Source organism: Muscardinus avellanarius (genome assembly GCF_963383645.1).
Source record: "Muscardinus avellanarius genome assembly, chromosome: 3".
Classification (NCBI taxonomy): Eukaryota; Metazoa; Chordata; class Mammalia; order Rodentia; family Gliridae; genus Muscardinus; species Muscardinus avellanarius.
In genome coordinates, this window is record NC_137788.1 from 158,767,610 (window position 1) to 158,781,185 (window position 13,576).

A 13,576-nucleotide genomic window follows, 5' to 3' on the forward strand; every position below is an offset into this window, starting at 1 on the left:
AATAAAAAAGAAACAGAATGGGACAGAAACAGCCAAAGATCATACTGTGAGGACGCGACCACGGCTCAGCTGAGTCATTCCCAGGCAGCCCTTGAAAATATGGACAACTTAGGGGCTCTTGTCTAGGATCTGCTTCGACCCCACTGTGCAGAGACTCAATGCAGTTTCGGATCCCCAGACCTTGACTGACTTTAAAAAAACATCTTAGCTGGGCATGGTGGTGGTGCCTGCCTGTAATCCCAGTACTTGGGAGGCTGAGACAGGAGGATCATAGAGTCAAGAACAGCCTCAGCTACTTAGGGAGACCCTGATTTCACATACAAAATAAAATAGGGTTGAGGGTATAGCCGGGAGGTAGAAGGCCCCTGGGTTCCACCCCCAGAACCACACACACACACACACACACACACACACACACACACATCTCCTTGCCATTTGTTTTCTCATTTCCTCAACGCCTTGGCTAATGAGATGACTGTGTCTACTGTGCTGTGATCTGGAGAAAGAGCAACAGACTGGGATGGGGGCTCTGAGACTTGAAACTGTGCTACCCATTGGATTTGGGCAATACTCACAACTGATACTTATACAACGCTTCCTGGTCCCCATGATCTACTCACGTGGCCATTACTACAGCCACGCGAGGTATTGTGGGCAGGTATCACCACCCCTACTTTCTAAGTGGGCAAAATGAAGCTGAGAGAAGCTAAATTACTTGCACGACCTCGTGGGGCCAGAGCCGGGACCTGCGCCTTTCAATAATTTGGTGGTGATTTTCTACCGCAGGGTCCTGTCTTTCATGGGGCACTCTCTAAAGCAGAGGGAAGCAAAGCCTGTTGCTTTGGAAATTAAGTCAGAATTTAAAAAGTGAGCATAAGCCGGGCGTGGTGGCGCACGCTTGTAATCCCCGCAATTGGGAGGCGGAGACAGGAGGATCGCGCAGGTTCGAAGCCAGCCACACTGGCTTAAGAGTCCCTGTTTCCAAATAAAAATATAAAAATAGGTCTGGGAGTGTAGCCCGGAGATAGAAGGGTTTCCAGGAACCCCAGTACCACCAAAAAAAAAAAAAAAAAAAAAGTGAGCATATATTTATTTTTACAAACAGGAAAGGCAACGCCTTCAGCAGATTTAGCCACAATTTCTTATCTTCTATTTAGAGGGAGGCAGAAAGGAATGTTTAAAAAATGACATACACAATATGCCCCTTAATGTTTCTTAGTCTGCAGCTCTGAACCTAGTGTGAATTTAAATTTTCTTCTTTTGGCTTCATCGTAAAAAGTATTTTGTCTCCTGTTGACTTAATATTGCTTCCTTTGTTATACCCAAAGTCTGGGATCTCAGGGGGAGAGAGACCACCACACAGTAATGCAAAGGCAGGAAGGGGGTTTATTGGGGAACTGGCTCCAGCTAGGGTCCAAGTCTTCCAGCACAGTGGAGTTTTGACAAGGACCCCGAGTCTTTGTTCCAAGGCAGTTTTATACATTTCAGTCACTCGGGCTGTGATTTACAGAGGAGTTATCTTTAAACCAAAAGGAATCTTTGCTGCTGTTATCACAAGCAACTGGACAGGATACTTGGTGCCTCCCATTTGGTTCGTGCCCTCCTGGGATTGGTTGGGAGTTTTTCATCCTGACCCAGATGCCAAAACTGGCGCTTAACTGTTAGTTGTATTCCCGGGAAACTGAAACTCAGGCCTAGCGTTTGCTGTATGGATGAAGCCTGCCATGGCTCCGCTCTGGTCCTACACCTTAAAACAGAGGTTGTATATAATCTGAGTGTTCATAGGTAGCACTTACAGTTTTTTCCCCCTACCCAGACAGTTAGAAATGTTGAGCCAATATTTTAAAATTAGGAGTTTCACATAAAGGTCTAGATTTCTGGGGTTTCATCTTTTCTTGAAAACTCTGAACTGGCCTCTGTCACCACCAGCAGAACGGCCAGGGTGGAGGGGCTGCTGCCTCTGGACACAAGGGCACTCCCTGTTTGGCCAGTACCCAATGCTCCCTACTGGCCTGTGGGCACGAGAGCCACATCTAAAGTGCCACTGATGATGGGCCACTGCTATTTTATATACCATTAATGATTTGCCATCAACTGTGATGTGCGTTCTAATTTTGGAGATGTTTCAACGCCAAAGGGAATGCGTGTCTCTGAATCAGTGAAAGGAGGCCTGTCTGGCGTCTGGAAGGATTTGAATCAATGACCTTGCTTTAAATATGAGTCTGTTTCCATGTATTTTGTGTTGTATGGTCATCCCGTCAGTGCAAGACCTCCTCCTCGGTTCACTTACTTTGAGCTACACGCTTATCATCGACCACTTTCCTTTTCTTGGTAATAGCCATAGCTAGGGCTTAAAATTTCATTAGAAATGAGCCAAGACCCCCCCCCCACACACACACCACGCTCTCCAGCCAGCCTTGGGTTGGAGTCTCAGGCTTCTAAACTCACAACTGCCAGCCAGGCTTACCCAATCAATGGATGCTGCTCTTTCTGCCAGACCTGCCCAGTAGAATGCAGAAGCACATGATCAGCCTCAGATCAGAATGGGAGGGCACAGAGGGTGCCAGTGGAGTCTTAGTCTTCCACTTCCAAAAGGTGAGGTTTGAACTATTTAATGACTGAAAGAACAGGGGGATAGACCAATCGGTATAGGTAGAAACTGTGCTGGAGCTGAGTTCTGGAGGTCCCTTGTTGTTCCAGGTGTTAACTTTTGGATGCTGACTTGTGGGGAGATGTAGAGGGGCTAAGGGAGGGGCAGGGGCCCTTGGGGCAATTAATGGCTCTTAGGAAATAACCATTGTGACTGCTAGCAAGTAGAAGAGTTAAAAAACAACAACTTTGCCCTATGTAAGCAGAGGAATTGGAGAAACGCCCCTGAAAGACACAAAATAATGAAACTAAATTTTAAAAAATCCAAATAGATTTATAACAAGCAAAGAAATTGATAAATAAAAATGTTTACACAAAATAAAGCCCTAGTGACTTCAGTGGTGAATTCTACCAAAATAGTATAGAAGAAATAAAATTAATCTTCTACAAATTCTGTCAAAATAGTATAGAAGGGAATGCTTTCCAACTCATTCTGTGGGGCCAGGATTATCTGGACAGCAAAGCCAGAGAATTACATCATAAGAAAACAGCAGCCTAGTATTCTTCGTGAATATGAAATCTGCAAAAAATTGGCAATTCAAATCTATCAATAACATATAAAAAGGATTATCTAGTTTGACTAAAGGGGATTTATCCCAGGAATGGAAAGTTGGTTTAACATATGAATTTGTTAATAGTCTATATTAATAGAATAAGGGACCCAAACCATGCATTCATCTTGATAGGTATATAATAAACATTTGGCAAAATTGAACAATAACTCACACTTAACAGTGAATGTTAAAATGCTTTCCTCCTGAGATTGAAAACAAAATAAGAATGTTTGCTCTTAACATTTGTATTCAGGATTGTAATGAATATTCCAGCCAGAGCAATAAGGCAAGAAAAAGAAAAACAATGTAGATTTTAAAGGAAGAAATGAAACTTTATTTTGATACGGTATATAGAAGTTTCAAAGGAACCCAGGGAAAATGAATAAGGAAAACTTCCACTAGAACTACTCCACAAGTTCAGTGAGGCCACAAGATACAAATAAACAAGAATTATATTTCTACACACTAACTTCAACAAATGACCTGGAAATGAAATTAGGAAAACATTTCCATTCACAATGGCATCAAAAAATAAAATACTTATGAATAAATATAATGAAGTATAAAAATTGTGAACCAAAAATTAAGAAAGTTACAGAAGTTTTAAACACATAGAAAGGCATTCCATATTTATGGGTTAGAGGACTTAGTATTATTATTATTATTATTATTATTTTTTTTTTTTTTGTGTGTGTGTGTGTGTGTGTGTGTGCGGTACTGGGGTTCCTGGAAACCCTTCTCTGGGCTACACTCCCAGACCTATTTTTATATTTTTTTTTAAATTTGGAAACAGGGTCTCTTAAGCTAGCGAGGCTGGCTTTGAGCCTGCACGATCCTCCTGTCTCCGCCTCCCAAGCACGGGGATTACAAGCGTGCGCCACCATGCCCAGCCAGGACTTAGTATTATTAAGAGCGATATTTCTCAAACCGATCTACAGATTTAATGCAACCTATCTCAAAATCCTAGCTGCCTTTTTTGTTTACTTTTTGCAAAGATTGATAAGCTTGTCCTTAAATTTATATAAAACCATAAAAGACACGAAATGGACAAAACAATCTTAAAAAAGGAACCAAGTTGAAGGACTCAGACTTCCCAGTTTAAAAAGCTTACCATAAATCTACAGTAGTCAAAGCAGAGCTGTACTTAACAATTGTGTAGTCATAAGTTCTAGGGACATAATGGACATGATAATTATAGTTAATAATGTCTTATGTGTTTGAAATGTGTTCAAGAAGCAGATCTTAAGTGTTCCTATTACATAAGAAATGGTAATTGTGTCAAGCGTTGGATTATGTCAGCTAGATTGTGGGAATGGTTAATTATACATCATGTTGTATGCCTTAAATATATACATTTTTATATTTGTCAATCACAAATTAGTAAAGCTGGGGAAAAATCCCCCAGCAATTTAGTATGATACTGGATTAGGACTGACATATAAAGCTGGGCATGTGGTACATGCTGTAATCCCAGTTCTTAGGAGGCTGAGGGAAGAGAGTTGCTGGTTTGAGGCCAGCCTCAGCAACTTAATGAAGTTCTCTGCAACTTAGTGAGACCCTACTTCCAAATAAAAAATATAATAGGGCTGGGGTATAGCTCAGAGGTAGAATGCCCCTGGATTAAATTCCCAGAATCCTCTTCCCTACAAAAATTAAAAAAAAGGGGGACTGATATAAAATAGAAAAGAATTGGAATTAAAATTTTTTTCTCGTGGTGATGGGGATCAAACCAAAGGCCTTGTGCATTAATCACTTTTTTTTAAACAAGGATGCCAAGATAATAAAATGGTGAAATAATAGTCTTTTAATAAATGGTGCTCGTGCCAGGCATAGTGGCGCAAGCTTGTAATCCCCGTGCTTGGGAGGTGGAGACAGGAGGATCGCACAGGTTTGAAGCCGGCCTCACTGGCTTAAGAGACCCTGTTTCCAAATTTAAAAAGTACAAAAATAGGTCTGGGAGTATAGCCCGGAGGTAGAAGGGTTTCCAGGAACCCCAGTACCACAAAACAAAACAAAACAAACAACAACAAAAAAAGTCAACCTACAGAATAGAATATTTGAAATTTATACATCTGACAAAGGACTTTTGTTCAAAATATATAAAGAATATTTGCAAATTCATAATAAGATGACAAATATCCCAAGTAAAAATAAGCAAAATAGTTTAATAGACATTTTACAAAGACGTTAGTGTGGCCAATAAGCTAATGAATGAGTAAGATCAATATGACTTATTTGTCATTAGCAAAATGCAACTCGAAACCTTAATGAGATGGTAGCACTTCATGTCCACTAGAATGAAAGACTGATGACAAAAAGAGAAATCATCAAAAGGTGTGTGGAGCATCTGGAGAAACCGGAACTCACATACACTCCCAGTGGGAATGCCAAGATGGCACGCTCACCTTGGAAAGCAATTTTGGTATTCCTACAGAGGCTAAACATAGAGTTACTGTGCATCTCACGGGTTCTACGAGAACTGAAAACACATGTTCACATAAAAGCTTGTACACAACATCTTGACACCAGTATTAGTCACAGTAGGTAAATACTGAAAGCCATCCAAACGTCTGCCAGTGAGTGGATGGGTAAACAAACGTGGCAATGCCGTATGACAGATGATTGTGTGGCAATAAAGAGGAATGAAATCATGCCCCATACTACATAGGTACACTTTTTAAACATGCTAAGCGAAAGGAGCCCGATGCAGAAGACCACACGCTGTGTGCCTCCACTGTTATTAAACACCCAGAGAAGGTGAAAGGATAGAAACAGAAAGTTTGTAAGTTATTGGGACTGAGGATAAGAAAGGAGAGTTGTTTGCAAATGGACAGAAAGTATCTTTTGATACTTTCTGAAAAGTATGCAAAAGTATTGAAATGCGGTATTGGTTATATAACCGCAAATTTTTTAAAATAATGAGTTGTAAGTTTTAAACTAATTTTTTAAAAAAATAAGACACAACAGTGAGTTATATCTTTAAAATAAGCAAATTTTAGGGATTTATAAGTAGTACTTCACTAAAGCTGTTAAAAATAGCTATGAAACCACAATACAGTTTTATGTGTAATTCTGGCTTTTCTCCATCTTGTAAGACTTTTACAAAACTGGCAGTCCTGACTCCAAAGACAGGGTGGAGAGGCCCCCGAAATACAGAAAACAAATTCTCAAATCCTTGCTACAGATGAAGCACCTGGCAACAGCACCTGGAATCCAAATAAGCCTAATAGATGCTTACTAGATGAAAATTAGACTATCCCTATGGTGTGATTTTTCTTCCCAGACACCTCATCCCTCTGACACAGGAAATGAAGATGAGGACGGTGCTATTTTTTTTTCTTAAACATGGAATGCCATCATCTCCAGGGCAGACACCTGTCCACTATCGGAGGCAGCCTGGACTGAGTAGGCTTTAAGGAGGTAACAGTATCTCTTTCATGCCACAGATGCTCTTGGTCCAGGAATGGTGGTTGGGATGTCTGTTCTACAGAGTTGCTCAGAGATACAGGTTGACCCAAACTCCACAACTATCCATCAACAGGAGCCATGGAAAATAGGGAAAAGATTGGAAAACCGTGAATGGGCTTTTCACTGCCATTGCGAAACGAGTCACTTTCATTTCACCCCATTTCCGTTGTCCCTAACATCAAGAGGGCAGGGCTATGGAGAAGTCTTAGGTGGGTAACATTTGATGAGCTGCAGCCCGCTGCATCAGTCAGCGTCAGTAAGGGACCTGGTCTCAGATGTGCTTTTCACAGCTGGAGATTCCTTCCTCTCCCTTTACCTAATAAGAACCACTGGTGGACGGCTTAGGATAGATGAGCTTCAGATTCTTTGAAGCAAGTTTTGTTGCCAGGATGAGGATAAGCAAGAGACAAAGCCTCCTCTTGATGTACTGGGTCCCCAGTACTTGGCTCTTTTCTGGGAGATGGTTGTTAATTACCGCTTTACTTTTCCAACACTAGGCATGGTGTTTGGTACATCGTGGCCGCTCAGGAGTGTGTGAGGAACTGAGCATTGTCTCAGAATCAGCTCGGGTGAGAACCTAGGGTTTGAGTAAGAAGAGCTCCCATGGTAATAGTCAGATTTCAAGGTTTTCGTTGGTGGAAATTCCTTCAGTTAGGTAGAATCGAGAAAATACTATTTTAAAAGCCACATACCTGTAATCCCAGGTACTCTGGAGGCTGAGGCGGGATCAGTTTGAGGTCAGCCTGGGCAACTTAGTGAGACCCTGTTTGAAAATAATTTTTTCCCCCCCGCGGGTCTGGGGATGGAATCCAGGGGCATTCAACCTCTGAGCTACCCCCCCTGCCCTATTTTTTATTCTTTATTTTGAAACAGGGTTTCACTGAGTTGCAGAGGGCCTCACTAAGTAGCTGGGAATGTCTACGAACAGCGATCTTCTGGTCTCAGCCTCCGGAATGCTGGGATTACAAGCGTGCGCCACCATGGCCAGCTGAAAATAAAATTTTAAAAAAGGCTGGAGGTACATTTCAGTGCTGGTTTAGCATACAAGAGGCCCCAGGTTTGATCTCTAGCACCCCAAAAGAGAAAGAGAAAGAAAGCAAACACTACTAAATCAGAGAGAAAAGGAGGAGGCACACATTCAGAGTGAACGAAGATCACCTTTAGGGTTCTAATTGTACCACAGCCACCACTACTCCCGGTAAAGTGTATATTTGGGGTACTAAGCTAAAAACAAGCCACGTTTTCTAAGACTACAAATAAATGCACCAAGATTTATGTTATTCAACTAGGGTAAAGTAAAGATATTTGGATGAAATGTCTTAAGAAGCTTAGTTACAATCAGGTGTGGTAGTACACACTTGTAATCCCAGTACTTTGGATGCAGAAACAGGAGGATCCCGGGTTCAAGGCCAGCCTCAGCAACTTGGCAAGGCCCTCTGCAACTTAGTGAGATCCTGTTTCAAAATGAAAGGATATAATAGGGCTGGGTGGGTAGCTCAGAGGTAGAGTGCCCCTGGGTTTCATCCCCAGTAAACACACACACACACACACACACACACACACACACACACACCGCTTAGTTACCAAATTGCATGATGGGCATTTACATCACTGAGCCCCTGATCTTTTGGTCTCTGTCCCTAGGACCATCTGGAATTGCACTTCTAGTTTTATCATCTTCAAATATTCCTTTCACTAGCTCTCCTTCCGATTCAAAATCCAGAACCAAACTCTTTACTTCTGGCAACAGTGACTCTTCGAGTAACTTCTCAGGCTTTTTTTTTTTTTTTTAACCAAGCTTAAGAAATAGTTATTCTTGTTTACCAATATTTTCCTTAACTTTCATACTTGAGATTTAAAGAACCATTAAAAAATATAAATGCCAGATTTCTGTTTGGAGAATTTTTCCTACATAAACCACCTATAAATTCTGCTTCACACACCAACTTTATGTTTTTCTTGGCCATAGGCAGATATGTTCCTGGATCTCCCAATTTACAAATATATACAACAATTTATAAATATATGCAAACACTGGGTGCACAGCCAACTCTAATTCTCTCATATCTTTTAATAGATGGATTGTCTATTACATCAGGTATAATAAATACAAACAAAAACATCCATTTCATTTAAAAATTACAATATTATATCTCGAGCCATACTTAAGCCACAATAACAATAAAGCAGTTTCATAAAGAAGAAAATAATCTACCATTAATGTTATCCCATTTGCTTTACCTTTCGAAACTCCACTGATAATCTGAAGATAATGCTTTCCAACTTCACCCTAAAGAGAAAAACACCCTCTGCGAACTCTTCCTCCTGCCTCCCTTAGATACAGCGCCTGTGTTTTCTCTGGTATTCTTTAATGCTCCTTTAAAACTAGTGGAGAGCTGGAAAAGTTTTCTTAACTTTCAAATCTCCAACTAGGTCTGTCGTAAAACCCTTTGTCAACAGAATCTCCATTTCCTTTCCAAGCTTGTCATAGTCGTCTGGACAGCCGGCGTCGTCCTCGCAGTTCTGATGGTTGCTATATCCCTTTGGCGATTATCTGTAGATCGATTGCCATAAAAAAGTCTAAAGGATTGCATTCCAGACTAAATAAATTAGAACCACCTTTTCCCGTAAAGCAACCCGGTACTTCCCCCAAACTCCAGACAGAAGAATGAATGATGGAGCATTCACCAATAGGGAGTAGGAAAGAGTATTTTTTTTGAAGTTTGTAACCCAATCCCTGGGAGCCAGAGGTGGGAATTTAAAATTGGGTTAGTCTTTTCCTTGGAATTTTCTTAAAGTGATAGCGCTGCCTGTGGATGTTAAATTTTGCCAAAGATTTTTAAATCACCAGTTTAAATTAGAAGATTCTCCCCTTTGTTTTAAGTGGGACAAAAATGTAAATTGACCTTCCACATGTTGAGAGACCATCTAAGAGCAGCCATAGGGTGATATAGGAACACATAAAACCCCTTGACCATTTTTGTGTCAACTTGGGGCGGGGATAATAGTTATTTTAACATGATTTATCTTTCATGATCAAATATGGGATGTTGAATTCGTTTTCTGGAAAACAACATTTCTCTCATGAAATGATAAAGAAACTGACATCAATTGCTCTTTAAACATTTTCCTATTATTAATTTCTTTTTTGATGATGCTTCCAATATTAGCAAGTCTTATTGAGTTGAACCTTAATACCTAAGGATTCTTACTTTTACACAAACTGTAGGTTTCCTAACTTTTAAGTCTAGCAAAACCTTGAGTAATTATGAAACTATAAAAATCCTAGAAATACACGTACTATGCAACATATTCAGTAGCTCCTGGAGTCCAGATTTAATAGCTAGATGATTTGTTATAATTCACACTTTGTTTGGTGACCTATGTTATTTTTACATAATATAACTCTGCTTTCTAGATTATTCATCTCTGAGTAATTAAGCCAAAAGAAAACTGGTTCATTATAAAGTCAAGGCTGATTGACATTAAGCCTCTAGCAAAGTAATAATAAGAAGAAACTTTTCAAAGGATTAAGAACAGCAGTTTTGAAAGAGGACTTTAAAAAAGAAGTTGCCATAGTAATGAGCATGGCAACAAGTTTTTTTTTTTAAATACTTTTATTACATATCCAGGTCTAGTTATGGGATGCGCCTGCCTAAGGCTTTCTGCCTAAAAGGGACACACCGCCTCACTTCCATGTTTATTTTTACTGACGAGGGAATTTTTGTCTTGAAGAAATACTGGCGGCCTACTTGGCCATAATATTTAACTGTTTTTTATCCTTTTAAGCAACTGTTTCTCACAATAGATTGTGTTTAAAGAGCAGAGACCACCTCACTATTTCTGTAAGCTATGAGTGCGCACAGTGGATCTTTGAATCCAGTGCTCCCTGGTTGCATTACACAACCCACCGGCCTGAGTTTTAAATCCGTCAAGCTGGTAAAACAGTACTTGTGTCCTGGGACTGCTGATAAGACATAAGACAATCTGCGCACAGCTCGGAAACACTGCACGGTCCCCAATAAGCGCTCCCTGCCGGCTGTTACAGTAGCCATCCCTCAGGGTAAGAACTGAATGACAGCCCGATCGCCTGGGTAAATGTGTGAAATAAAAGAACAGGTCAGAGACTGGCGGTTCCCGAGGTTGGCGCCGGGTAACTTAAGCCAAAATGCCACCCTCTAGGTTTCAAGCCCCGCGCCGGAGCCGGAAGTAAGAGTAAGATGTAGGCGGGGCCAATCTGGAGGCAGCCGCATCCTCCACCAATAGGCATGCCGCTTGGAAAACGAGCTTCTCGCCTCACCAATCACAAAGCCACGAGAACTGAGGGTAATTATCGCGAGAGTCGGTCCCTCCCTCTACCGTTCCCCCTTCCCCCAACTCCCGGCAGTGCAGGTTCCGCCCGCCCCGGGGCCCCGCCCCCGCCCGCCCCGCCGCCGTGCCCAGGCTCGCTGTCCAGCGCCGTCTGCGCCCCGGAGCGCTGGCTGCGCCGGCGCCGAGGTGAGTGCCGAGGTCAGTCCCTTGTCAGCGGCCCCTGGCCGGATCGCGGGCCACGACACCCCATGCCCGGGTCTCCCAACGCTCCTGGCCGCGGCGAGTGGGGCGGCGTGATGCCCGGGCCTGGGGCCACCAGGCTGCCCGGTCCTTCTCGCCCTCCGCGGCCGCTGGGACCCGAGAGTCGCCTCAGGACCGGGCTGTGACCGCCTGTCACCAGGACTGAGGAACACCCACCACCGGGGCTGCGGATCCCCCGCCACCGGGGCTGCGGACCCCCGACCACCGGGACTGCGACCCCCTACCACGGGGCGGTGATCCCCCCATCACCTGGGCTGTGACCCCTCCCCCATAACCTGGGCTCGCTGTGATAACCTATGCTGGGCTGACTCGGGCAAAACTGCATGTTTTGCTTAAGACTTCTAACCTTTTACAAGTGCTTTTAAATATACACTTTATAATCCTCTAGTCCTTTCAGCTCCTACTTTCGGGACTTGAAATGGGTAGTCTCCCGTATGAGAAATGGCGAAATGAGTCTGAGAGACCCCCTTTAAAATGCGCTCCTTTAAAATGTGTGAAATTTTCTTCGGATGGGAGGCATCTGGTTTGGTTGTTATTTTTAAGAAGAAGGTAGATTGGTGTTCACCTGACAGAAACTCATGTGCAGATGCGGCTGTACAGAGCTAATAGGAGGTATACCATTTACTTTAGCTGTAGGCCGAGGTAGTGAAAAATAAAATACGTAAAAAAAAATCATCCTGTGAAAGGCTCTGTGGTGCCCGTGAGTGCATATTGGAAAAACATGGGCAGTGGTGATGCTTGGTATCGTCAGATTTCATTTGTATAGATTGTTATCTCACAGTCTATCTTTGTAGCAAAGTAAGTGCGTTTTAACAAGATGCAAGGATGTTTTCTGAGGCATTCAGCTCCAGCCAGAGCCCTCAGAAGGAGAGATATCAGGTTACAGTGAATTCTCTTATAGCATTTTCCATTAGGTGAGTGTGGATACAGTTTTAGCATTTTGGATACAGTTTTACTTTCTAAAGGAAAGTATTTTCCTAAGCTTTGCCTACTACAATAAGAGATGCTGGCGGAAGCCCTGACTACACTGGATACATTGTAGGGTTGTACAGGCCTTGCCGGCAAGTGGCTTGCACTGGAATTCCTGCAGGTTACCTGCTGAGAAACTCTGTCCTCTAGAAAATGGGCTCAGTAATGTTGATTGTGGTGTCTGATTGTGAGGATTATTTGTAGCAAACTTCTAGCATTTATGAATGGTCTTGAGCCCAGGGGGTGGTGAAAAGTCAGCCTTGTAACATTATTCCACATATTTATTGGTGCACCAGTAGACAGTTGCATCAATAAATATATAGGTTACAAATGGTGAAAAGTCCTACAAAGAAAAGCAGCTGGGTTGCTTTGGAAAGCTACCAGGGAAATACTTCTACCTGGGATCTGGAAGTGATTTTTATGTTGTTACCTGTAGAATGATGGGACCCTGGCTTTCCAGGCGAAAAATGGAGCAGCAAACTACCGGCTGTGACTCCCTACCTGCTAAGAGGAATTTGCTAGTTACAAAGATTAGAAAAGCCCAGGCATAAGCCAGGCAGAATGTTGGAGAAATGGATTGGGCCTGATGCTGAAGGGCCCCAAAGGCCTGTTCAGAGTCTGATTTTCTACATAAGAAGCGTTTGTAGGATTTATTTAATAAGATGTGCTCATGACGGACACACACACACACACACACACACACACACACACACACACGCAGTTGGATTTACATTTTCTCACTGCTGTGATTAATATGATGGAAATGATTAAAGTGAACACAAGGGGACCAGTTGTTGGCCCAGGCAGCAGATGACGGTGGCCTGTGGTTTTGGCAGATGGAGCGCTGTGGATGGATTTGAGATGTTTGGGGAAGGGAAACCACTAGCCTGCTAGGTTGGAGATGTGGGTGAATGAGAGGACAGAGTCATTCATAACTTCCAGTTTTCTGGCCTGTACCCCCCCCCCTTAAAATGGGAAGGAGGCCTGGGGAGGTTCAGACCAGTGATGACAATCAAAGCTTCCTGTAAGTGGATTAAGTTTGAGATGTGCACGAGACAACTGAGCTGCCTCCAGTTTACTACTTCAGTGAGTGCCGAGAAAGCTTCATTTCCCACCTAGAGTCTTGATATTATTTGTTGCTTAGTTCCTCTTGCTTTATAGAGAGAATTAAGATGTCAAAAGATTGGGCGTCTTGCACAAAGTCACGTGGTAGTCTCATAAAACAGGTCAGTGAGTAGGTGGAATAGATAAGGGGAAATGTTGGATGTTTATGTTGCTTTGGGGATTTTATTGAACATTTCATGTTCTTTGTCCTTGTATTGGAAACGACAAGTGCTGTCCTATTAGCTAGGCATTAAGAGCCT